Raw genomic sequence first — 25,488 nt, forward strand, 5'->3', positions numbered from 1 at the left:
AGAGTGTCTAGTAGTAGTATTCACAGCTGTCAAAAACAGCCGTTCTGACTGATATTTTTATTCCCTTATGAAATATGTTTCTCCAGCTTGTTTAATTATAGTGTATTTTTATAGTAAACCCCATAAAGTGCTATTATAAAAATGCTGTGATCATATGGGGGTAGCTGGTGTAGACTGACAGCTCCACAATCTGTCTCATAGTGTCCAGATTTCAAAATGGACCATATCCAGCGTCTCAAAATGCTTCCAGGTCTGTACACAGTGTCCTGGAATTACTTCACTCGCAACTGAAATTCAGCCACCTCTGGGGTGGAGTGCAACAGTGGAATGCACAATGTGATGCTTGATATTTTTCTAAAAATCCCTCAGTTTACCTTCAGATGCAAACCTACATCACTGATTGTATGTTACTCCTCACTTTAGAGCAGGATTTGTGAGGAGATATGTCCTTTCCTCTAAGTCTGGTACCTTTTAAAATAAAATAAGATTAAATAAATATGTAGCCTGTGCTTGCAAATTTAATCTGTGATAAAATAGGAACCCAAGAAACCAAGTCTCTTAGGCTGTGTTTACATTGGCATGATTTTGCACAAAAGCACCCGCTGTTGCGCAAAAACATGCTGCCTGTCTACACTGGCGGGGAGTTCTTACGCAAGAACACTGACGTTCTAATGTGTGAAATCAGTGCTTCTTGTGCAAGAACTATGATGCTCTCACTCAGGAAAAAGCCCTCTTGCGCAACTGTTCTTGGGCAAGAGGCCAGTGTAGACAGGCAACATGAATTTCTTGCGCAAGAAAGTCCGATGGCTAAAATGGCCATCGGAGCTTTCTTGCGCAAGAGAGCGTCTACACTGGCACGGATGCTTTTGTGTAAAAGCACATCTCTTGCGCAAAAGCACATGCCACTGTAGACGCTCTCTTGCGCAAATACTTTAACGCAAAAACTCTTGCATTAAAAGTATTTGCGCAAAATCTTGCCAATGTAGACGTAGCCTTAGGGTATATCTACACTTGCACCCTAGTTCAAACTAGGGATGCAAATTCAGACATTCAAAATAGTCAATGAAGCGGGGATTTAAATATCCCGCACTTCATTAGCATGATGTTGCCGGTGTATTACTCCGAATGCCACTGTTTCAAAAGTAAAAGTGCGCGCCGGGACGCATTAGTTCAGACCAAACCCCTTGGTTTGAACTAATGTTACTCCGCAAAAAATGAGTAGTAACGTTAGTTTGAACCAAGGGGATTGGTTCGAACTAACACGTCCCGGCGCGCACTTTCACTTTCGAAACAGCTGTTGAGCAGAGTAATGTGCTGGCGAGATCATGCGTTTAAATCCCTGCTTCATTGACTATTTTGAACGCCTGCATTTGCATCCCTAGTTCGAACTTAGAGGGTACCCAATTACTGTATCTCCAAAAGGTTTTAGAAGTTAAAATAGCATTCATTTAAAAAAAAGCCACATGAGATGCAGCAATAATAATACAGTGTTTCCTTGCTAGAATCTCTGCTGATGAGGGACTGTCCAAGGATTTCACTGATAAGGGTTTACAGTTAGAAACTGTAGCAGCTGTATCAAAAATGAAACCAGATCACTGCTTCTGTCTTCAGCAAATTATTTTTCAGGGCAACATTCTTCTGGGAGACAGAAAACATTTGCTGCAGGTTATCAAAATCTTTCATTTTCTGTTAACCTAGACATGCTGCCAGCTAGCAAAGAAGTCACTCTGTGAAACAAAAGGGGTAGGAGGGATTGCTGAGAATCACTAATGAAAGGGTGTAAAAGAGGTGAGAGGCTGCTGGGATGGAAATAAATGAGCTGGCCCAGCAGCTTCCAATGCAAATCACCCAAAATACCCACAGGTAACCAAGTAATCTGACCCCAGATTAAAGCTAATGCATTTAGTAACTGAAACTCATACGGAAAAACCTCTCTTTGGGATTAGGCATTTTTAACTTAAAAACAATTATCAACATTTTTACATGTCTTGTTTGCATATCTTTCAGATGAAACATAAAACCAAGCTCTTGCCCATTTGTGGACATTAAGATCTCCTGGCATTTTTCCAACACAGTGCTCTCAACTTCAGCGTCCTGGCAGCATTCCAGTTTAAGTAATTATATGGTGCTTATCTACATACCCAGTTCAGTTTCAAGTGGATATGGCATTCTTCAGGTATTGTCCTAGACTAGTGCTGTGTGCTCAGATACAGAAAGTACACTCCACCCCAGAGGCAGCTGCATTTTAGTTGTGAATGAGATGATTCTAGTATACTATAGAGTGGAAGTATTTTGAGACCTGAGGATCTTCATGGACACTTCATTACAACAGATCCAATTCTGTCCTTTAAAATACACTGAAGCCACTGACAGTCATAGGATCATACGGTGGAAGAGACTTAAGGAGGTTGAGTCCAACCTCCTGCTGAAAGCAGGACCCATCCCAACCAAATCATTCCAGCCACGGCTTTGTCGAGCTGGGACTTCAAAACCTCTAGGGATGGAGATTCCACCACCTCCCTAGGTAACCCATTCCAGTGATTCACCACCCTCCTAGTGAAAGTTTTTTTTCTAATATCCAACCTAGGCCTCCCCGAAGAAATATGTGCATAGCCGGGGCTTGGTGCCAGAGTCCAGATGCTGAGGGGCTGTTGGCCACTGCTGGACTTTCAAATTCACATGCATGACTAAAGGAGTTGACTAGTTTGCAGAGGGGTAGTGTGATTAATATATGTTTAAGCAGTGGCATTTAAATCCCATGTTGACATTTCAAAAGCAAAATCTTGCATTGAAATTCAGAAGAGAATGAAAGTGGACAAAAACTCATTAACTTCTAAGACACTCATCCATACATACAAAACCTCCAGCTCACCATCATCCATCCCAACTAACATCTACTGAATTCCAATGGGATTTCAATGCCTAAAATCATGGAAGAATCTGCTTATGTGGAGTTTATCTACTGCCAAGGCTGAAAAACTAAAATCAGACCTTGCAGAGTGTTTTATCTGAAGAAGGACATATGGTGGAAGACTTCCTGGTTTCAGACTCATCTAGCCTTGCCTCCTTATTTTATATATATATAAATATATAAAAGATACATTTGTATTATAAAAAGGTAACAATGAAATCACAACAACATACTCAACAACATGTAGAGAAAGGGAGAACATCTTTGATAGAGGATTCAGAGACCCAGAATTTGTGTGTGTCACACAGAATAGCCCAGTGTATTACTAAGCCAAGGTAGTAAAATGAATACAAGGGCAACTGCATGATGAAACTGACCAAAGTGTAAGCCTTAAGTAGTAAGACTTCGTAAGACTCCAACATGAAAATTCACTGGCTTAAGACTGGTTCTGAGTTGGCTTCACTGGATTTATTCTGGATTCCCACTCATGGAGATGGAATTCTCATTCTGATTGCTTGTGGACTACAGTGCTCTATGTGAAAGGGCAAAGCCTCTATTCAACGTAAACTGGCTTAGGAGAGGGATTCTCTGCGGGCATCAATGGGGATGGAATCCCTCACACATGCCCGGGAGCACCAAAGGGCCTGCTTAGAGTCTTACAGCTCATAGAATCATAGAGCTGGAAGAGACCTCAGGAGGTCATCAAGTCCAGCCCCCTGCTCTAGGCAGGACCAATCCCAACTAAATCAACCCGGCCAGGGCTTTGTCAAGCCGAGACTTAAAAACCTCCAGGGATGGAGATTCCACCTCTTCCCTAGGTAACCCATTCCAGTGCTTCACTACCCTTCGAGTGAAATAGTTTTTCCTAAGATCCAACCTAGACCTCCCCCACTGTAACTTGAGACCATTGCTCCTTGTTCTGCCATCATCGCTACTGTGAGCAGCCTTTCTCCATCCTCTTTGGAACCTCCCTTCAGGAATGTAAGCAGGGGCTGAACTGCTGCTTGCTATCAGCCAGCTAAAAGGAGAGGGCTGCCCTGAGGTGGGTGTGCCCACTATAATTGTTTAGCTGTGGAAGATAATTAACTGTTAACTGTTGATATGTAAATACAGCTCATGCCAGGATGGGAAGGGAATACGAGGTGTGGCTATGTAAATCCCATTCAGCCAGGGCAGATGGAGGATCAGTGTTGGAATGGAATGTGGTGTATTGTAAATAATTTGGGGCTGTTGTGGGGGTCACAAATCATGCTACCCCTAAATGTGGGAACGGTAAAACATGCCACCAGTGCTTGCAGGAGAGACACCACCATCATTGTAAGAAGTCTCCGAGGAACAAGCCCTCCCGCTTCCAGAATTGAGTGGACTGAGTTGGGGGGAAGGGTTAAAGGGCTTGAGTCAATCTGCTTCACACCTGCCAGGCGTGAGCTGTAAGACTGGCCCAACCTGCCCTTTTCCCCCTTTGTTTTAAGGACAGACCTAAAGCAGACTCCATGAGGAGTCTTTTTGCTAGTCCAGAGGATGCTGGAATCCTTTGCCAGTCCAGGTGGTGGCTAAAGAGTTGAAATCATTAAGAGCTGAAATCACCGGTTTGGCTGGGAGCCAGAGCCATTGCAGCTAGTGAAACGGTGGCAGGCGAGAAGCAGCGACCAGTGGTGGGGCACGGAGCAGCGGCAGGCGAGAAGCAGCGACCAGTGGCGTGGCACGGAGCGGTGGCAGGCGACCAGCTGAGCGTCCGGTGGCGTGGAACGAGACAGCTGGTGGTGTGGCGCGGAGTGGCTTGTAAGGTGCTCCCTATCTATCCCTCCACCCCCATTTCTACCCAGGTTAGGAGGTAAAACTCTGAGGGTGAACTTTTGGTCTCTGGGTAGCACTGACCAGGGACAGAGACATTTGGGGTGTCGGACTTCGGGACTTCGGTTGATTCTTGGCTGGGGGCAAGGGGCTTAGGTCATGTTTGGGTTATGAACTCTGTTTGTGGTATCTTCCCAAGTTAATGCCGTATGACTTCTCTCTCTGTTTCATTAAATTTTTCTTTCCTACACTCAGACTCTGTGCTTGCGAGTGGGGAAGCATTGCCTCTCAGAGGCACCCGGAGGTGTGTGAATTTCCCAGGTTACTGGGTGGGGGCTTGAGCCGGTTCTGTGTGAGATGGACCCCAAGATATTGAACCCAGCCCTGGTTGCTGCCAGGCCTACCCGGCAGAAGGATTACAGGAAGTTGAAGGCTGCTATCAAATCCCCCCTCACTCTTCTCTTCTGCAGACTAAACAAACCTAAATCCTTCAGTCTCTCCTCATAGGTCATGTGCTCCAGCCCCCTAATTATTCTGCCACAAATCTGTACTGTGTATGTATATGGTGGAGCGATGCTGGCCATGAATCTATCCCACTTCTTTGGTGCCGGGGATGGCACAACTGATTAGCACTGCTTCATAGTAAATGAAGGCAGCGCACAAGAAAGGAGTTGAGGCATCCATTCTGATGTAATTTTAGATGTTTTTCCCTGGTAGTGTTAGAAATATTTAAGCACCTGAGCAACACCTTCTCAGAGAAGACCAGATAATGGGAGAAGGTAGCAGCGAGTGACAAGGTGCTACAAATATTGTGAGTCACAGTCAACACAAAGAAAACGGATGTGATGTAAAGTCTCTTTCATTCCTAACACCCACTTACAGCAATGGTGATGCAGCATTCATATCAGTGCTGCAAAATTGTTAATAGGTAGATGAAACAACTTACCTGTAGAATTAGCAAAATACCCATTAATTGCAACTCAGTTGGACCTTCCATAGTTGGCTCTACCTGAGCACTCTCTCACTGGGATTTAAAGGAGATACAACATGGGTGAGGTAATATATTTTGTTGAACTGGCTTCTAGTGGTGAAAGAGACAAGCTTTCAAGCTCCACAGAGCTCTTCTTCATATGTGGAATCTGAAGCTGGTCCAGTAAAAGATATTTATCACTCCCTCAGCTTGTGTCTCTCATATTCTGGGACCAATAGAGCTCTAACAACACAGCAGACAACAATGGGATTTACAAGTTGTTCTTGCAATGGACACTTGATAACCCAGCCACTGACAAGATTTATCTGAGACTAGCTAATGATACTCATTTAGTCATTCGGCTGTCGCAATTATTCCATATTCCCAGCCAAGGAAAAGCTGTAGCACAGACACCTATATGCTGTCATTGCTGCCAAAGGTTAACTCTCAGATTTTAACACTAATCCATTGTTCTGTAATTTCCAGGAAACAGACTAACACAAGGGATGGATTCCCACGTGTGCTCTGTGAGTGTTCCAATGACCTGAATGGAACCATGGAGTAAAGTACTACAGGCAGTCCCCGGGTTACGTACAAGATAGGGACTGTAGGTTTGTTCTTAAGTTGAATCTGTATGTAAGTCGGAACTGGCGTCCAGATTCAGCCGCTGCTGAAACTGACTGCCAGTTCTGACTTACATACAGAATCAACTTAAGAACCCCAAGCGTCCCCAAGTCAGCTGCTGCTGAAACTGATCAGCAGCTGATTCCAGGAAGCCCGGGGCAGAGCAACTCTGCCTCGGGCTTCCTGTAGTCAGCGCTGGTCAGTTTCAGCAGCGGCTAAATCAGGACACCTGGGGCAGAGCAGCTGGGGTGCTGCTGGGTTGCTCCGGTATCGCCGCTCCTCGGCACTACTGGACCAACCCAGCAGCACCCCATCTGCTCTGCCCCAGGCGTCCGGATTCAGCCGCTGCTGAAACGGACCAGCAGCGGCTGAATCAGGACCAGAGCAGCTGGGGTGCTGCTGGGTTGGACCAGTAGCGCCCAGAGCGGCACTGCGGGACCAACCGGCAGCACCCCAGCTGCTCTGCCACAGGCGTCTGGAGAAAAGAATAGTCTGCTGGGGGGGGGGGGGGCGTACTAGCTGCGCTCCCCCCCACCCCAGCAGACCAGGAAGACACGGGCGGCGGACTGAGACGCACCGCGGTCCCGCTGCCTGGGTCCTCCGCGGCTTTGCTCCCAGTCTCCCTGGTCTGCTGGAGACCAGCAGACCAGGGAGATGGGGAACAAAGCCTCTGAGGACACCGGCAGCGGGACAGCCGCGGGGCGTCTGGGCTGTCCCACTGCCGGCTTCCCCCGCGGCTTTGCAAAGCCTCGGGGAAGCCGGCAGCGGAGCAGCCCAGGCGTGCCTGGGCTGCCTCGCTGCCCGAGTCCCCCCCCCCCCCACGGCTTTGCAAAGCCGCGGGGGGGGGGAGGGTTGGGCAGCAAGGCAGCCCAGGTGCGCCTGGACTGCCCCGCCGCCGGCTTCCCCGCGGCTTTGCAAAGCCGCGCGGGGGGGGGGGGGGCTTGGGCAGCGGGGCTGCCCCGCTGCCCGTGCCCCTCCGCGGCTTTGCTTTGCGTCTTCCTGGTCTGCAGACCAGGGAGACGCAGAGAAAGCCCCAGAGTACACGGGCGGCAGGACCGTGAGGTCCCGCAGTCCGTGTACTCTGGGACAGCCCGGTTCGTAAGTCGGATCCGCGTAAGTTGGGGACTGCCTGTACTCAAGTGTCGGAATCTGGCCAATAGGCATTTAAAGCAAGTTAATTCAAGCCAGGTCCACACTATGTCTATACTACAGAGGTTTTGCGGAAAAACTGCTGTTTTTCCGCAAAATCTTGCAGAGCGTCCACACCTCAAGCACATTTTTGCACAAGTAAATCGAAAGATCAGAGGGGTTTTTGCGCAATTGGTAATCCTCATTCTGCAAGGAAGAACACCTTTTTGAGCAAGAGCTCTTGCGCAAAAAGGCGTGTGTGGATGGGGAAGAGCGGGGGTTTTGCACAAGAAGAGGAAAGAGGAAAAAGCACAGGTGCCCTGGTGGCTATTCTGTCCAGAGCAATCACTGCTTACTTGCAAGAGAGCATCCGGGCAGTCTGGACGCTCTCTTGTGCAAAAGCAGATTGCTTTTTCAATGCGCTTTTGCAGTGTGGATGCTCTCTTGTGCAAGAAGTTTTTGTGGAAGATCTCTTCTGAAAAAAGCTTCTTGCACAAGAAGCCTGCAGTCTAGACATAGCCTAGGGGGCAAAGTCAAACTAAAATATGCAAGTCCAGCTAGCTGAAGTCAACATACCTTAGTTCGAATTAGCGGTGTCCTCACTGCGGTGGGTCAATGGGAGAAACTCTGACTCCCCTTACTTCTCGAGACCCAATAAAGCACCAGAGTTGACAGGAGCGTGATCAGCAGTCAAGTTAGTGCTAGAGCTGCTAGATCGAACCCCAGGAGATTGATCTCCACAGTGTCAATCTCCTGGTAAGTGTAGAGAAGACCTCAATGCTTCTCATCCAGAGCCCACAGATATCAAGGGGAGTACTTTCGTTGGCTTCAAAAGCTTTGGGTCAAGCCCTATATCCTTTTATATTAGAAATGAGTTATACTTGGTCTACATTTTTTTTTAATTCGCACCTCCAAAGGCTTTATTTTTAAAAGGACATCCAATTATTTACAAGGAAAACACTTTCTAGCAGTCAGGCTAATCTTTTAAGATAAACAGCCTTTGATATGCATTCAGAAAAATCGTTTTTTTTTTCCCTGACTCCATTTTTATCCCACTTGATCTGAAAATTAGACATGATTAAGCATTCAGAAGTCAGAAACATATGACAGAAAAAATTCAGCATTATTAAGGATGTGGTATTGCAATATTTATTACTGCCAGAATAGGAAAAACAATAGAGGGTTGGGGGAGGGGGAGAGATCTTAATGTTGGAGAGGTTTTAAATGTAGCAGCGTTAGGTTACCTTGAGGTGACAATTTCTAAATCTAATCAAAATTGTGTAATAAGATGAGCAAAAAATAGGCCTCGATCGTAGGGTCATGAACTCTCCTGCCAGTGACAAAATATGCCATTAGTGGCCTCCACACAATTGTGAAAATATTCCTTGCTTACACAATTTAACGTGCTTTGTTGTTGTTGTGCTAAAAATTACAAAGCCCTGGATTTTGTCATTCTTGCAATCTATTCTTTTCCCCTGACTTCCTGTTTTCATGAAATTTTAATCAGGCATTTAAAATAAATAGCTATGCAGAGTCTCTATGCCTCTTTGAATGCTTGGGATGGATGTTTTGGGTAAAGTGATAGTCCAGAGACCTTGAAAGCATTTAATCCCATTCTGCTTTGGCAAGACAACAGAAGATTAAAACACTGCTCTTTCACTGCTAGTAACTCTGGAGAGGTGTGGGGGGGAGGAAAGTCTGGTGCATATGACAAAACAATGAAACAGGTCCGTCTTATTCCCCCTACTACAAATATTGGCAGAAATTGGACCAAGTTTGAAAGGCAGCTCTATAAAATAGAGGGATAGATCACCCCTATGAAAAATACAGAGATAAAGACAAGGCTATGGGCACCTCTTTCTTAAAATCTCCATTTACTGAAAAGCTAATTATTATGGATCCTATGCAAACTATGTAGGCAAGGGGCATTTTGCCCCACAAAAGGTGGCCAGATGTGGCCCCCCAAAGCCATGCTGCTGCCATCCTCCAATACCAGTACAGTTTCTGTGTGGCCCACTGAATGCCATTCATTTGGCTCCTCCTCTACTAAGCAGTCTGGGATACAAACAGGCCAAGGTTAAAAATACTAAGCACAACGCACTAGTCATGAAAATAGAGCCAGATGCTGAGGCAGTGGTAACTCAACTTGGCCCTTAATATTTAGCAGCTCGCAGGGCAAAAAAACTCCAGACCGTTTTAGGATATTAGAGAAATGAGATGGGGAAAGCAGCTGGGTCACCAGTTCAGTAATTAATGAAGTTGACATGATTTGAGAGGCGAGTCAATGACCTCAGAGAACTGATCTCTGAGACTTATTTGAATTTAATCGCTTGTATTTTTATCACATATAATAACAGAGCTAGACTGGTGAAGGGAAGGGTGAAGAATATGTAGTGCTCCATTCTATATACACTGTAAAAAAAATACACGCCTTGCCCAACCAATTATTACCATGTTAAATCTCTAGTTAGAAAGCAATCATCTTTCATGACTGTGCTTTGCCGGCTCACTCTGTTTAAATTGGATGGGTTTAATCAAAGAAGTATCTACAGACTCCCATGTGTTTTAGAAATGTTTCACTTCCAGCTGCACAGAGGTCCACAGGCAGGAGGTTTGTGCTTGTAACAGGGGGAGTCAGGGATGTTTATGCTATAGGTTTGTACACTGCTGATTTCTAACAGGGAGGAAAGGGCTCGCACTCAGCTGCTGCAATAGAAAAAAAAGTGAGTGCCGCTAAATCACCAAGTAAACTTAAAACGCCAGCTTATAAAAATGAGGGAGATGTCGCTGCGTTACAGATGAGAATGAAAGTAAGAGGATTAAGGAGTCCTCTTGAGAGGAGACAAACTTGGCAGCACTTGCAAGATGGCACAAGTAATATTTTCTGTCAAGAACAATAGAAATGAATAAAGATGATAACGTCAAGGAGTCCACTTTTAAGGAATAATTTCCAGTTCATTGGGGTCCCCGTTTTCTGAATTTTGCTTTTCTCTCTTGTTTCATCTTGCAGCTATTTATATAATCTGAGGACAAGCAGAAGTGCCAGAAATTCCCCCTCCCACACACACACACACACTCTCCCATAAGCAGGTTTCATATTCTTGCAGCGCAATCCTTTTGAATCCTACCACTAAGTACAGGAAGCATAGTTTACACAGTTGGAGACATATTGCTTCTGTGCACCACTGTGAACCATCGGCAGAAATCTTCACAATGGCCAGTTAGCCAGCCTGTCTCTGGCATGGCCCCTGACTTTTATATATCAAATGAACAAAAATATTCCAAGCAAAGCAAAACGGAGTAAATCTTGCCTCCTTATCCGTTACCACACATATCCATTGTGCAGGAAACTGGACATAGCTGCTAATGTTTATGGAGCTCTCTATCCAAGGTACCTCGTCCCTATGTTTATTAGTCCCAATCTGTATTTGAATGGTGGCTCATTTGGTTTTTGTTTCAAACAAAGAGTGTGAGTTCTGCAAGAAGAGATCCCCTGGAAGACAGAAAGGGATGCAGCATAAAGGCTGCAGTGCAAAAGCTTTTTCAAGTCATTTCCAACAATATATTTTGGAATGGTTCCCAGTCAACAGGCCTGATTAGCTGCCTTTGGCTCACAGTTTACATTGTTTGCTAGATAGGGAACCTCTGAAAAGCAGACTCTCTTCATAATGTTTGGTTGCAGTGAAGCTATTCAGCCCTATAGCATCTGATAGCACTTGTGTAGGGTTTCCCTTCGCTTGCATATTTATAGGGTCTCATAGAGCTCCTCTGTCGTTGGTTGCCAGCATGAGGAAATCAAGCTGTCAGTAGTTTCTATTTTTGTCCCTACCTATAGTTTCAGTAATGACAAGTGAATGAGACAACATATGCATTTCTCATCTACAAGGAAAAATTACTGTCTCCCTTCAGAGTCTTACATCTGCGCTGCAACCTATTTTTCTAGGGCTTCAGATTATGTTAGCAGATAGTTAACATGTATAAGCACTGGTCCGGTGCAGTTGTTCTCCCCGACACTCCATTAGCAGAACCAAAAGAAACAAAGTTCCAACCTTCAATAATATTTGGCGCTTTTCTTTCTTCCCTTGAGGGAAAAAAAAAATCTGCCTGGGGGAAAAAAATAGCATTTACTGTATGGAATCCCAGCTTGTACCACAGTTTGATCAGCATGCACATTCAGGCAAACGATGATTATTCTGTTAAGAATAAGAGAGCTTCTGCTTATATTTAACACCCTCTTTTTGACCTCTGTGTGATTAATCCACTGCTGTAGCTTACACTGGAGTTGTTGAAATGGGTGCAGATAATAAAGAGCCAAAACTGATGATCTGCCACAGCTTTATCAAATGGATTCAGTGTAAATGAAAGGGATCTAGCGATCAGCACCATTGCTAATACAGGAACAATGTGTAACAACAGCTGCTTAATTATTAAGGCTATCTGTGCATCAGCTGCAATCTTCCCTGTGGATGTAAACTTTAACAATGCTTCAAACATTGCAACACTGGTGACGTTGCAATACCTGGGTAGCTAGCTAGATGAACTCATCAGCACTCATGGAGTAGATCCCACCTATGATATTCTTCATCAGAGTCAGACAACTTTGTCTTTTAAAGTATTTCTAGGGAGGCAGGTATTACTTACAACTACTTTGGCTTCAAGGAATTTACAGCCTTAGACATGACTGCACCAGGTCTTGAACAACAGCTAATAAAACGGAACTATCACCCCTACTGCTTTCTGCAGGCACTTTTACAGATTATACTTATTTACATGTGAGAAAGACATTGGGCTTGAACAAAAACTCATACGGAAAACTGAAGAGCCAGATAACGAGAAAAATGTTCTTTTTCAACTTCATGTCCCTGAGCCCAGAGAAGCAGATGTGTATTATGTGTTTGTTCACATTTAGGAAATGTATGTTGTTTGGAAGAACTACATAAACACTTCAAAGTCCAAACATCAGCCACTCATTGGTCTCTCTCTCTCCACCGAGATTTAACATTTTATGATTTGGAATCTGCCTGGGATTCAGTATTCCATGCTCCATAAGGAACAAGAAGAATCAAGTTAAGGGAAGTGTGCGGGGGTAGAGGGGTGGACTACAGTTTAAATAAAAACAGAAAAAATAGGTTACAAATAGGAAAAGGTGACATCACCAGTTCCTCACTCCTGTGTAAGCAGGGCACTGTACTACAGATCCGGTGGGGTTGTCTGATCACCAGTTACTTTAGAGACCAGTGTTTCCCAAATGGTGTTCCGTGGAACCTCGGGGTTCCATGAAGTGAAAATAAGGGTTCTGTGAGAAAATTCCATTACAGTAACATTTTTATGATTTAAAAAATAATAATTAATATGATGTGATGTTTTTGTTTTTAAATATGTACAATTAAACTAAATGTTGATCTCATGACCTTGTTTAGCATTTGTTTATTATTACTCTTACTTATTTTTCAACTCCATATATTAGACTATTAGGGTTTCTGAAAAATTCTTTGGAGTTCAAAAGGTTTCCATGGCCAAATAAAATTGGGAAACACTGTTATAGACCATGAAAATCACCCTCTGACATGGCTACATTGTAACAAGCCAATGCCCTGGATCCCATGAAGCAGTCCATAAAATGAGGTACAGACCCCTTTCCAGTGCTCAGAATAACACAATCCAGACTAAGGGAAACACCTTTCTGTAAGGTCCTGCTTTTGCTAATTTGGTTTTAATCCTGCAGACGGGAGAGTCTGAGGCTGAATTCAGTGCAAGTCCGCCTGCCCGGGGCTACACAGGACGGAATGAGATGCATATAGCCAGGGCAGAAAGCTACCATGGGAAGAAAAATAATACAAAGGAGCCATTTATTGCTTGAATAGCGTCTCTGAACAAACCCATTCTGTTAAAGTAATACAAACCCATAACGCCTTCCTGTCTCTTTTAGCAATTGAGTCACTGTAACCAACTAGACAGGCCTGATTTCCAGAGGCATGGAGCACCCAAAACTCCCATTGAGAATCACGTGTGATCAGCACTGCTGAGAAGTCCTCTCCAAATTATGAACCTGAGTGACAGAGAGATCACAATTTGGCTGGGAGGCTCTTAAAAAAATCTATCAATCCATTTCTGGCCAGGCTGAGGGTTTATCCGCAGAGGCAATTTAATTCCAAGAATAGGGGGGGGGACGGTATTTTTTGATGTAAGATTTCTGTTCTTTTTTCCAAAACGTACATTATTCCAGGCAATGCAGTTGGCCTGAAATAGTTATCAGTTACAAAAGCAGGGCTCCTCGGATCTTGTCTCATGGTGCTATGCAAAGATACTCCCGCTGAGCTCCAAAGTAGGGAAAAAGCTATTAATTAAAAATAATTCTTCACATGGAGGCTTGCTGCCTAAAGCTCAGTTAATATTAAGGAAATTCCAGCAGTTCACTCCCTGCTGTCGGAACCTTACTTTGCTACGTTTTTCAAAAGCAAGAGAATATAAACTAAGATGGAACATCTCTGCCCCTCTCCTCCTTGCAACATAGACCTCCGCCTTTTTTCCTGGGGGTGACGGTTCTATAAATGGGAGAGACTGAGCTGAGGAGGAAGAGAAAAAGGAGTTATTTGCCTTCTGCCTTTGTCACCTTTCTCTCCACATGAAGTTTGAATTCAGGGCTTGCTGTGACCTTTGCTTAACCTACCAAGTGATTAATACCAGCCAGAAGAACACGGAGAAATGAGTTTGCTTGGCAGTTAGTGTCATCTCTAGATTGGGAACAGCACTCAGTCTGCACACACTGTTCAAATGCCACTTGGCTCCGCGGCATCCCCTCTTCTTCAAGTATCTGCCTGGATTTTCTAAGTCAGCAGACTAAAATGAGATTCCTTCCTCCATATTTGACCACTACTCGTCAGAGGTACTGAGCACTCACAGCTCCGGTTTCAGTCAATGAGATCTGGGATGTTTCCATAGATTGTTTGTGTCCCAAACCAGAATATGGTAAAAGAGGGTTTTCCTTTAGTATCTCTGGCATTATTGGGTACCTCTTCTGTAGTGCCAACTCACCTAGCATGCAGAGGTTCAGGAAGGACTCTCAGCTGTATATATGAGAGACTGCCAGAGCCAGGGACATGCAAGTGGGTGGAGATAGCCCCCCCCCCCCAGCAGTTTCTTATGTGCATTGGTTCTTTGGCTTCTGGGAGCTGCAGTTGCTTGGTGCAATTTTCTGGGCATGAGCAGGAAAAGGAACTATAACTGCCAAACTGCATAGCAGAGAGCCTGTTATATCAGGCTGCCTGGGAAGCACACAGTATTTAAACAGCTACAAGGATGAGGTTAATATTTCCCTAGTGCTCTCAGCATTCAGTATTACACTACACTTGGTACCCTTCCCCTCTCCATCCTCTTCTCCTCACAAGGGTAGCCCTCTCAATATCTACTCACAGGAGGCCAGAAAGGAACTTGCTTGCCTCTCCCTAAGCATTTCCCCCTCCCCAGGTGGCCAGGTGTTTGGTTTTCAACCGAACACATGATCGAAAAGAGACACTCGTTTTCACCAGCCTGGGAAGGGAGGAAGTGAACAACAGAGGGCGGGGCAAGGCCTTCAGGAGGAAGCAAGGGTGTTCAATTTTGTTTGATCAGAAAGATGGCAACCAGGGGCAGCCCATGTCTACAGTCCAACTCGGCTGTCGCCTAGGGCGCCGCCTTCAACAGGGTGTCTGATAATAACATCACAGGACGCCCCGGGCGCCCGATGATGACGTCACTCCATTCATGGCCATGCAGGCAGGGGTGCCAATCGCACGTTCCACCTGGGGCACCAGCTGCCGCAGTCCGCCTCGGACTGCTCCTGATGGCAACAAAGGTCCTGTGTGGGAGCCTTCCACCATTTCCTCCCCAAGAAGCCAGGGTAGGAATCCCTTTTCCTCAGCTCCTTCCCCCTCACTCCCAGAGGAATCATCTGCCCTCCTCATCTCTCTCTACAGAAGACAATGGAAATACCAGTGACCAGAGTCCAGTCTGGGAAGCAACAAGCTGACAGGTGTGTGGAACTAGGCACAGCTGGGCTATTGTATTGACTTCGCTCCACAAGCATAAAAACAAGCGTTGACAAGAAAAGTCATTATACATTGCAGCACTGTCAACTCTATTGATTTCATCATGAGTTTCATGATATTTTGGTCAGATGAGGTGGATGAGCTAATACCTTGTACTGGACCAACTTTTGTTGGTGAGCTAGACAAGTGTTTGAGCTTGCACGGAGCTCTTTTTCAGGTCTCAGCTTGAAAGCTTGTCTCTCTCTCTCACACAGAAGCTGGTCCACTAAAAGATACTACTTCAGCCAGCTTGTTTCTCTAATATCCTGTGTCCAACGCAGCTACCACGACTGAGCAGTTCTCGGTTGTAACAGATGACAGAATGAGGAGCAATGGTCCCAAGATGCAGTAGGGGAGGTCCAAGTTGGATATTAGGAAAAACTAATTTCACTAGGAAGGTGGTGAAACACTGGAATGCTTTACCTGAGGAGGAGGAGGTGGAACCTCTATCCCTGGAGGTTTTTAAATCCCGGGTTGACAAAGCCCTGGGTGGAATGATTTAGTTGGGATTAGTCCTGCTTTTAGCAAGGGTTGGACTCGATGACCTCCTGAGGTCTCTTCCAAACCTATGATTCTTTGATACAACATCACTTCTATAGGATAGTTCCAAAAGCCAGTTATAAAGGCCAGATCTTCAACTGAGGTCAATGGGGATATGATGATATAAATCTGCCGAGAGCCTGGTCATATAAGCTTTTAGGATGGTTTTTAGGTTTCTAGAGCCTGCTTGGTTTTACCCCTATTAAATGTGATTGGTTTTCCCTATACAGTTTGGAAGTGCTGAAGCAGTGCAAAAATGAAAACTAAAGAACAAGAAAGTTGAGTAAACTTTTTTCAAACCCCAGAAGTATGATGTTTGGGTTCCTTCCTGCTTTGGGTAAAGATTCAAGTTAGGCATGACTGAAATGGGATAGATGGAGTAAGACCTAACAGATTACAGTTCTGTTGCACATGACTTGTATGCTGCTCCTTTCATCAGAAGCATCTTACAATAAACACTTATTTTCAGACATATTATCTTAAAAGCCAGGTTCAGTTAAAAACAAAATGTGCCCCAAACCGACAAGGCATCCCATGGCACTTTAAAGACTAACAAATTTATTAGGGTATTAGGACATAACCAAAAGTGAGTTGTAGTTCACAAAAGCTTATGCCCTAATACTCTAATCAATTTGTTAGTCTTTAAAGTGCCACCAGACTCCTTGTTTCCATACTAGACCAGAGAAATCTTTGTTTTACTGAGCTCATGCAACTAACATGCCTTGTGAAGCATAGAATTTGGACAGATTACTTTACTGAATTCTAGCTTTAGCCATTTCAGACTGCATTATGATGAAATTTGAAGTGCCAGCTGTCAGCACAGAGACCTCATTACATTCACAATAATGCTTTAAATTGGTTAAATTTACTTCCAGAGATTCAAAAAATAAATTCATTTCTATTGCACATGAGTTTGAATTTCTTTTAGAAATTCATCAGGCCAAAAAAGGCTCAATTAAAACTACTCAGATATTTTCTGGCAATTCACTTTTTTTCAAAAATACTAGAACCTTTCTAAATGCCCACTTCCGCTGAGATAAATAAAGATTACCAAGAGTAACAACAAAGACAATATACAGCAAGAGACAAACTTTACGTATTTGCCTCCAAATGTAAAATGCTTTATATCAAAAAAGATCTCTCTAGGGCAGAGCACCAAACATCTCCCAATTGTCAAAAATTAGCCTTTTTGGCATGTGAGTTTAGGCCCTGATTCAGGAAATATCCACAGACAGGAAAATCTTTAACTTTGAGCATGAGCTTAAGTTTTATTGAAGCCAATGGAGATTAACTCAAGGAGGTGATTAAACTCCTGCTTGAAAGAGGGCCTTTGTGTCTATGAAAGAAAAGTACAGATAGCATGTGACACAGCAAGCCATCATGTGCTACATATACTTCCCTACAAAATGGCCAATGAATGCAAATGTCATTTCCTGTTGGTGGGCTTCTCTAGATGAACTAGTGCACAGCAATCTGGAGTGTAAATCTACAGCACACTATTATGCCACACACTAATCGTGTGACACCCTACAACAGCACACTAAACATTCCTTAGTGAAGTTTGAAATGGGAGTAGGCCTACAGAAGGGAACTTTTAGTGTGCAGTAGTAGGGTCCACATGAGCAGTTGGTGTGTGGCACAGTAATGTACTGTAGATTCACACCCTAACTTGCTGCACACTAACTATTCATCTAGGTAGGCCCTGAGAACACCTCTTGACCCACAGCACCACTGTTCCTATAGCCTTCTGGAGCACAGTCTGTCAATTGTTCTAAGCAGTGTGTTGGCTTCAGCATTTGGACCAGGCTCTTAACGGACAGCTCCAAACTCATTTTCACTAGTACTGCATTTCTCAAACTGTGGGTCCCGATCCCCCAGGAGGTTGTGAGCAACTTAGAGGGGGTCACAGTATCACAAAGTTTGAGAACCCCTGCACTAGTAAATTAAATAGGATTCTCCTGAAGGGAAGAAAAGCAAATGCATTTAACTCAATGTTTTAAGGAGAAAAAATATTACTGCTGAATAGGAGTACTCCACATGCCCAATAATTTCATTGTGTTTTCTCTGTCACGCTCCAATTTCACCATTCATTTTCAACCCTCTCGGCCACTCTGTGATGAAGTTCAAATAATGTTTGCACGGACAACAAGAACAAAAAAAGGGAGGGAGGGAGCTATTGGTGGAGCTGATCACAAACGTTCTCTAAGAAGTTTCCGTGTTCGTTCTGTACTTGGAGTGAACTAGCTGGCAACATGTCCTGAATACAACCAACCCTTAAGAGAAATAATGTTTAGGGCTTAATTCACTTGCAACTTTTAGGCTTTGTTTGCCCATATTTGAGAACTGTAGTTGTTATTTTTAATTCCACATGATTTCTGAGCGCATCTGGAAATGCAGGAGCCAAAAGTAAGAACGTCAAAATATATGGCAAGTGCAGGAAGTCCCCAATTTACAAATGGGCTGTGTTCCAAAAGTTTTGTTTGTAAGTTGGTTGTTTGGAACTCGGACCCTATTTTCCCATAGAAACAATGTTGTAAATGGTAGTTAGGTTCCAAGGCAAGCCTATTCACCCCAAACACACCAAATTCCTGTTGACAGTGTTTACACTGAGGTGGTTCCTCCACTTTGGCAGAAGAGGGAAAATGATGCCTCTTAAGCAGTGGCGGGCAACCTGTGGAGCAAAAGCCATGTGTCCCATCAGGGTTCTGTGTGGCCCAGGAGACATTTTGTTTATCTTTGGCCTTGCATAGGGTTGCCAAATTCCACTGGTTTCTGTCAGTGTAATTTTTTTCCTACCAGTATTACTAATGTGACGAGCATGTAAAGCAAGGGTATGTGAAGTGAGGTACGTGCTGATTGCACACAAGAATGGCTACAAGAGCCGTGCACTCCCTCTGCCTCCAATCAAAGTGCTGCTACAGTACATTTCACAAATTCTAGGCACGCAAACGCAGTTAGCAAAACCACCCTATCCTGGGAGACCGTCTTGGTTACAATAGTCTTGCAGCCCACTCACTAGCCTAGGTTGCCCAATGCTGCTCTTAAGCTTATGCTTCCCAGCTCCTCATGTGCTACCCAGATCCAGCCCTTATTTGTGCTACTTTCGTTGCCCACTGCTAGGTTCTTCAGGGGACAAGATTTAGCCCAATATAACACCACTTAACACCATCTTCACTGCCACCTCTTCTGCTGCTAAAACTGCATGATTACTGTTGGTATGTGTAACTCAGATACTCTCTGGCTGTGGTGCACTGTCCCATCTAGTGGCACTGAGACCACTAACAGGATATGTCTACACTGCCACCCTAGTTTGAACTAGGGTGGCTAATGTAGGCATTCGAACTTGCAAATGCAGCCTGGGATTTAAATATCCCGGGCTTTATTTGCATGTTCCCGGGCGCTGCCATTTTTAATTGCCCCGTAGTTCAAACTACCTGCCCGCGGCTACACGCAGCACAGACTAGGTAGTTCGAATTAAAGCTCCTAATTTGAACTACTGTTACTCCTCATTGCAGAGACAATACCCTCAGAGACAAAGAACAATCAATCTGCTCGACACCAGTAACTAATAACCAATGGTAGAGGCTCACGTACTAAGCTCCAAGGGTCTTGGGTTCAATTCTTCCCACCGATGTGCAGGGTGTGAGGGGTAATATATATGTACCCAACAGGTTCACAGAGCCCTTTAAAATTGTCCTCGGACAGTCCCGTAATTGGGGCAACTTGACTTTTCTGACATACATTTCCTTCTAAAATTTCATCCTGTAGTTTAACATGACAAGTTAGCCAACCAGTTTGGAGACACAAACATCCCCCCCTTGTACTGTATAGTAGAGTATCTCACTTCTTAGTGGGTAATCCATGCTGATCACTGCAATGATTCACATCATGGGCCATCAGCCACAATTTAACCTGGGACCGTCAGCATCCAAAAGCACAAGCTAAACTATACAAGCTACAGCAGTGATGCCTTTAAATATTACCTTTTGTAGGGTTTCATTCTGTCAGTAGTCCTGCTACAAGAGACACACGTGACACACCTAACCAATATGGTACCCAATATGGTACACAATGCCCTTTTAAGGAGAAAATTGGCCCAAGTGCCTGCAACAGAAATTACGGAGGAAAATACTACAGCATGTTTAGCTTTCAGGGAATCCTCCCATAAATTGGCAACATATAGGGAATACCTCATTTGTGATAGAGTTCCTCCTCAGATTCTTAGGAGAGGTGTCCAGGTGTTAGAAGATTTTGAGTATCTTTCTGACTGATCAACTTATGTCCCAAGAGACAGTTTCCACACAAGCAAGATTAAAAGGCAATAAATCAATATGTAATTTGAGAGGGTGGAAATGTCTCATGTTTTCAACCAAGGCATGATCTCATTTAGACTGTTAGTTCTTCAAGGCAGGGACTGTCTCTGACTAGGTGTACATACAGTGATAGTCTAGCATAATGTGGCCCTGCCCTTGTTTGGAATTTCTAGGTACTGCCACATGATATAACCATAATCTATGAATGTCACCCAAGCATTTTAGACTTAAAAGCCACTCACTTCAAGTAGTTTCAATATTGAAAGCAAATTCCATCAGATGTCAGGCAGCTTTCCTTTTTCTAACGTGATATTAATTTTTAACTTTTTTCTTGTCTCTCCAATCACTTTTCAGGCTTTTCTATTTCACTACAAGTCACCCAGATGGCATCTGTTGAAAGGGAAAGTGACAGAAAGCTTAAATAACACAGAAAGCAGGGTTACAGATGCTCCATTTTGACAACACTCAATCGTGTAAGGCTGGGGGAACACATGAATAATTACTTTTGCCTCAACTAAATCAGTTATTATTCTTTACATGTCTGACCACTGGCTGAAGCTGTTTCTGTAAATACATTGGTTTAGTCTAGGCTAATTCAAACAAACTAGGTAGGCAAATACTCGAGAAGCCAGTAGCCAAATGCTTTCTCTGATCGCTCTAGCTGTAGTGCGTCATTCCCAAATTCAGACTGCTTTTCTGGTGCTTCTTTGGTTGGAAACATATAAACAACCATGAAAGCAACTTTTTTTCAATTAAATTCAAACATGTGCTTATTGCAAAAGCTGGGGGCGGAGGGATAATCCAAATAAAGCAGCATAATACAATAGCCAGAGCAAATGCAAAACCATTTTCATTCTTTGGATCCTCCATGGTACATGAGCAAAGCATTCTCCTTACTGTATAGTAAAAGAGGCAAGGGGAGGGACACATTTCCATCTTCCAAGGTGAGGAATATTACAGACAGATTGATTTTTAACTTTAATTCTACATTTTTACAAGCTTTTTACAACCTATGCTAATAAGTTGAATTTGGTACGGTGGGAAAGATATGTACACCATTGCAGAGGACAAAGAAGTCCTAAATCTTAGAGGCAATTTCTTCGACCTCAACGAGTTTAGTCTGAAAACATTTGTTACATGATGAAAAGCTGCGTGGGAATGCTAATAACACTCTCAAAGGGTTAACGATGCCTAACTGATTGGCACTAAAAACTAAATTTCATTTGGTACAGGGACAGAGAAGCTCTACCATGTTCATGAGTACACGTCCATGCCCACATTATTACAGGACAATTTAGGTCATCTTATTTTAAATTTCATGGCTCTGTAACGTAGATGTAAATCAAAGTCAGTGAGGCAAATGATGATTTTTTTTTTCATAGTGGGATTTTTATAGTCTTGATCTTGAAAATATTCGTTGGGCCTGAGCTGTCTGTCAAATTCTGAGAATTAGCCAAAGAAGTTTGTGTTGTTGCTTATATGTAATCAGAATAAAAATATAACAGCAGAATGCTTTCAGGACAAGATATCTCTGGTCATTCTTAAAATCTGGGTTGTAGTAGCAATTGCCATTTTATTAAGGTTGGAATTCTGGTAATGTACAAATATTAAAATGGTGAACTTTCATATTTAGACACATCTGATAGATTTAAATAAATACATACAGTACGTGTGTGAGTATATCTCCAAAACAGCAAAGAGATATGTATATTTTCTAAATATATGTGCATATATCTGAGTGCATATATCTGCCTGCATATATACATACAGTTTGTTATCGAAGGATTTCACGCACTTAATTAACATGATTGTAGCAAACTGAATTAAAGTCACATACAAAGCAATTCTTTATTTTAATAACGAGATCGTGAATTTGATATATTGGTTGTTTTCTTTGTTAGATTTGATTTATCTGTCACTTTCATTTCCAGATTTGATTTACTGGTCAATTTATTTTCAAGATTTGATTTATTGACCAATTTCTTTTCAAGATTTGATTAAAGCACATCACATAAGTCCTTTCAGATCTATTTCTAAATATCACATATAGATCTAGTATGGATCTTTAAAGTCTTAATTCCAAAACTTTCTTGATCGATCATTTTTCTTTTCTGTCTGGAGCTAACCCCTGTTATACATTAATAAACTGAATCAGATGAAACAACCATTTATAGTGGTCATAAAAACAGTTTAGTTTTATAATAAATTGCATCTGGTGATGATTTAAACAGAATCAATAGATTATGCAAGGTATTAAACTCAAATTGTATCTAGCTGGTGTTAGATTTAACATTTTTGTACTCTAGAATTACATATGCATCAGAAAATAACCAACAGAAGAGAACTGGTGTTATACTGCTGCTTTTGCTCTAACGACATGAAGTGAGACCTTGACATAAGGTAAAGAGCTTTACCTTAATAAACAAGATCACCATTACCAAAGTGACAGTTTAGGTAAACAAAGCATCTATGCATCACAGAATAAGAGAAAAGGACACTCGGGGCCCAATCCTGCACTCCTTGAAGTCAGTGGGAGTTGGAGACCTTATAACACGTGTATTGCAGGGGGGTAGGAGGTTGAACAGAAGGAACAGTGGGAAGTACAAAGGAATTCAAAATTCAAGAACACAGCGTCACCCTGGAGGGATGGGACTCTTTTAATGTCTCCTCTAAATGACCACAACTCTCGTGCTGAATTCTCCCACTCAGCACTGCAGTGTACTGTTAGAGTTGCAAGCAGCCTGGGAACAGCGAGACCCAACGCCTTCTGGTGGAGAGGTGAGAATTCTACCAACCAAGCAATGCTAATCCCATCCCACTGAGATGAAGCAAGGATCCATTTTTCCCCTAAATGGCTGTTGGTACCCACTTGTGATGTGACCAAGTAAGATCTCACGAGACAACTAGGTCAGGCCAGATTGAAATCTAAATGAGGGACCAGGAAGGAGCCCTGCAGGAGATAACCATTAGAGAGTCAGTAAGTTGTGCTCTTCCCCTGAGTCAGCTCTGAGCCAAAGACCCAGCATGGTGTCATGGTGAGTGAGATACACAGCTGAGGCAGTTTTAGATCCCGTGGCAAATTTAATAAAAGGAAGGGGGTGGCAGGTCTTGGCTGGACTCCAGTAGAGGCAATTAAATTCTGCCTCGCTAAATTCCCCCTGCACCCTCAATAAGATAGAGGAGTATTATTCACTTCCTAAACTGACCCATTGTGAGGGGAGCTGTTAATCTACACTGTAAACAGCTGCTGCATTCTACTGCTGGGTGAAATGATCCAGAGCCAACCATCCCTCACCTGCCTCTCAGGGGCATTTTGATGCCTAACTCACTAATATTTGGAAAGCTAAAAGGCACCCAGGAAGTACAAAGCATTATTACTTCCCATCTGCTTTGGGACACGGTCTATATCTTCTCTGGGTACACTATGTGACTTGGGAACTCAATTAGTAACATGTAGCTCTGTGTATTTCTGCAAACTGCATGATCAAGTCCAATATAAATAACATTCATACTGCATCCTAATATGCCCATATCATGTATCCAGTAAGGGCCTAGGCCAACTCCCACGGAACCCAAAGGGAGTCTTCCCAATGACTTTAGTGGGAGTTGGATCCGGTCCGAAAAGAAAAAAGATCATGCAGAGATCCCTGGTGGAGTGTTCTCTAAGGATATTTACACGGTTCCCGTCTATCTATGCTGCTAGCCATAAAAGCAAGGAATTTGCAGAGTGATACAGAGGCGTATGTGCTTTGCGTGACACTAAGCAAAATGTAAAGAAACAGACTCTTCCAGTATCTATATCTGTGACCTTTTGTACTAAAGGTTTGCAATAAACAGACACTGCATCCAAATTTCCTTGGGCTTACTTCTTAGCCAAAATATTTGGTCCTGCACATTTGTTTTATTTTTCTTTCTTTCCCCCTCCCCAGCAAGTCCTTTTTTATTGCAAAAAGGCCAGACTTTTGGCACCACAGCCAACAGTCACTGATACACAGACAGAGACAAAACTTCAAATTCACAGGACCAAAACCTGAAAAAGGTACGAGGGACAAGACAAGAAAGGGGAAACATGAAACTCCTTTTGCATTGTTCTTGGTAGCTAATGCATGAAGCTTGCCCAGTCCTTTTTGTTTTAATTTTCTTGTAGAAGCATAATGAATTTTTCTATCAAAAAACTAAGAGTGTTGTTGTGTGCAGTTGATATTGTTAGTGAGATTTCTGTTTCTCATTCGACACCATTTCCCTCAGGCAAAGGACACAGTTACCAGGTCAAATATAAGAAGTTTATTAGACTGAAATGTAGTTAAGGTTTTAGCAAGGCTCAGCTTGTGATAGCCAAGTAGCTCAGTCACTCTTGACAAGAATTACGTGCCCACCACACTCATGAAAATCAGTGCTGGTCACTCGGATCACCAAGTCATCTAGGATGAGATTGCAACTGGGAAACAACCTCCACCTCTCTTTCCCCACCCCTAGACTTCAGTGGGTTTCTGTAGGCAAATCACGTCTCATAAAGCCACTCTAGGAGGGGAACTGTCATATGCAGATCTCTCCACTTCCACACAGAAGGAAGACTTAGTCATCTCCACAGCACTAAACCTCCCTGTCCTGACATTGCATCTCTATGCAGTGTCCACACAGCTGGAGAAGCAGAGGAAGACTCGTCTGCCTTGGGTAAGGGAATGGACAGGTCAAGGTAGAGCAGGAGGGGAAACAAATCCTCCCCTAGTCTGGTCCTGCAAAACTAATCAAACAAGGTAAGAATGCCAAGGGTGCCAAGCTCCAGCTCCCAGCCCCCAAAAGCCCTGGGGGTACGTCTACACTACAGCGCTAGTTCGAACTAACTTAGTTCGAATTAGTTAATTCGAACTAAGCTAGTTCGAACTAACGCATCTAGAACTAAAAACTAGTTCGAACTAGCGTTTTGCTAGTTCGAACTAGTAAGTCCACATTGAGTGGACTCTGAACAGGGCTTAAGGATGGCCGGAAGCAGTGCCGGCAGGGCATAAAAGGAGGACTTAGAGCATGGAGATGCTGTCTCAGGCTAGCCGAGGGCTGCGCTTAAAGGGTCCCGACCCCCACCCCGGACACACAGTTCTAAGGGGTGCCCCGCTTGCAAAGAAGTTCTGGCTTGGAGTGCCC

General features: G+C 43.6%; 1 long non-coding RNA gene across 1 annotated transcript in view; it reads right to left on the reverse strand.

The window, feature by feature from the left end:
• LOC149523744 (uncharacterized) overlaps positions 1-25,153 on the reverse strand; it is a 38,350-nt gene extending 13,197 nt beyond the window's left edge. Inside the window, exon 1 of the long non-coding RNA XR_016350517.1 lies at positions 20,589-25,153. This is a non-coding gene — a long non-coding RNA (uncharacterized LOC149523744). The remainder of the gene's footprint in view (positions 1-20,588) is intronic.
• Positions 25,154-25,488: the final 335 nt, after the last annotated feature.

This window comes from Pelodiscus sinensis, chromosome 12 (assembly GCF_052426305.1).
Source record: "Pelodiscus sinensis isolate ZL-2025 chromosome 12, ASM5242630v1, whole genome shotgun sequence".
Taxonomy (NCBI): domain Eukaryota; kingdom Metazoa; phylum Chordata; order Testudines; family Trionychidae; genus Pelodiscus; species Pelodiscus sinensis.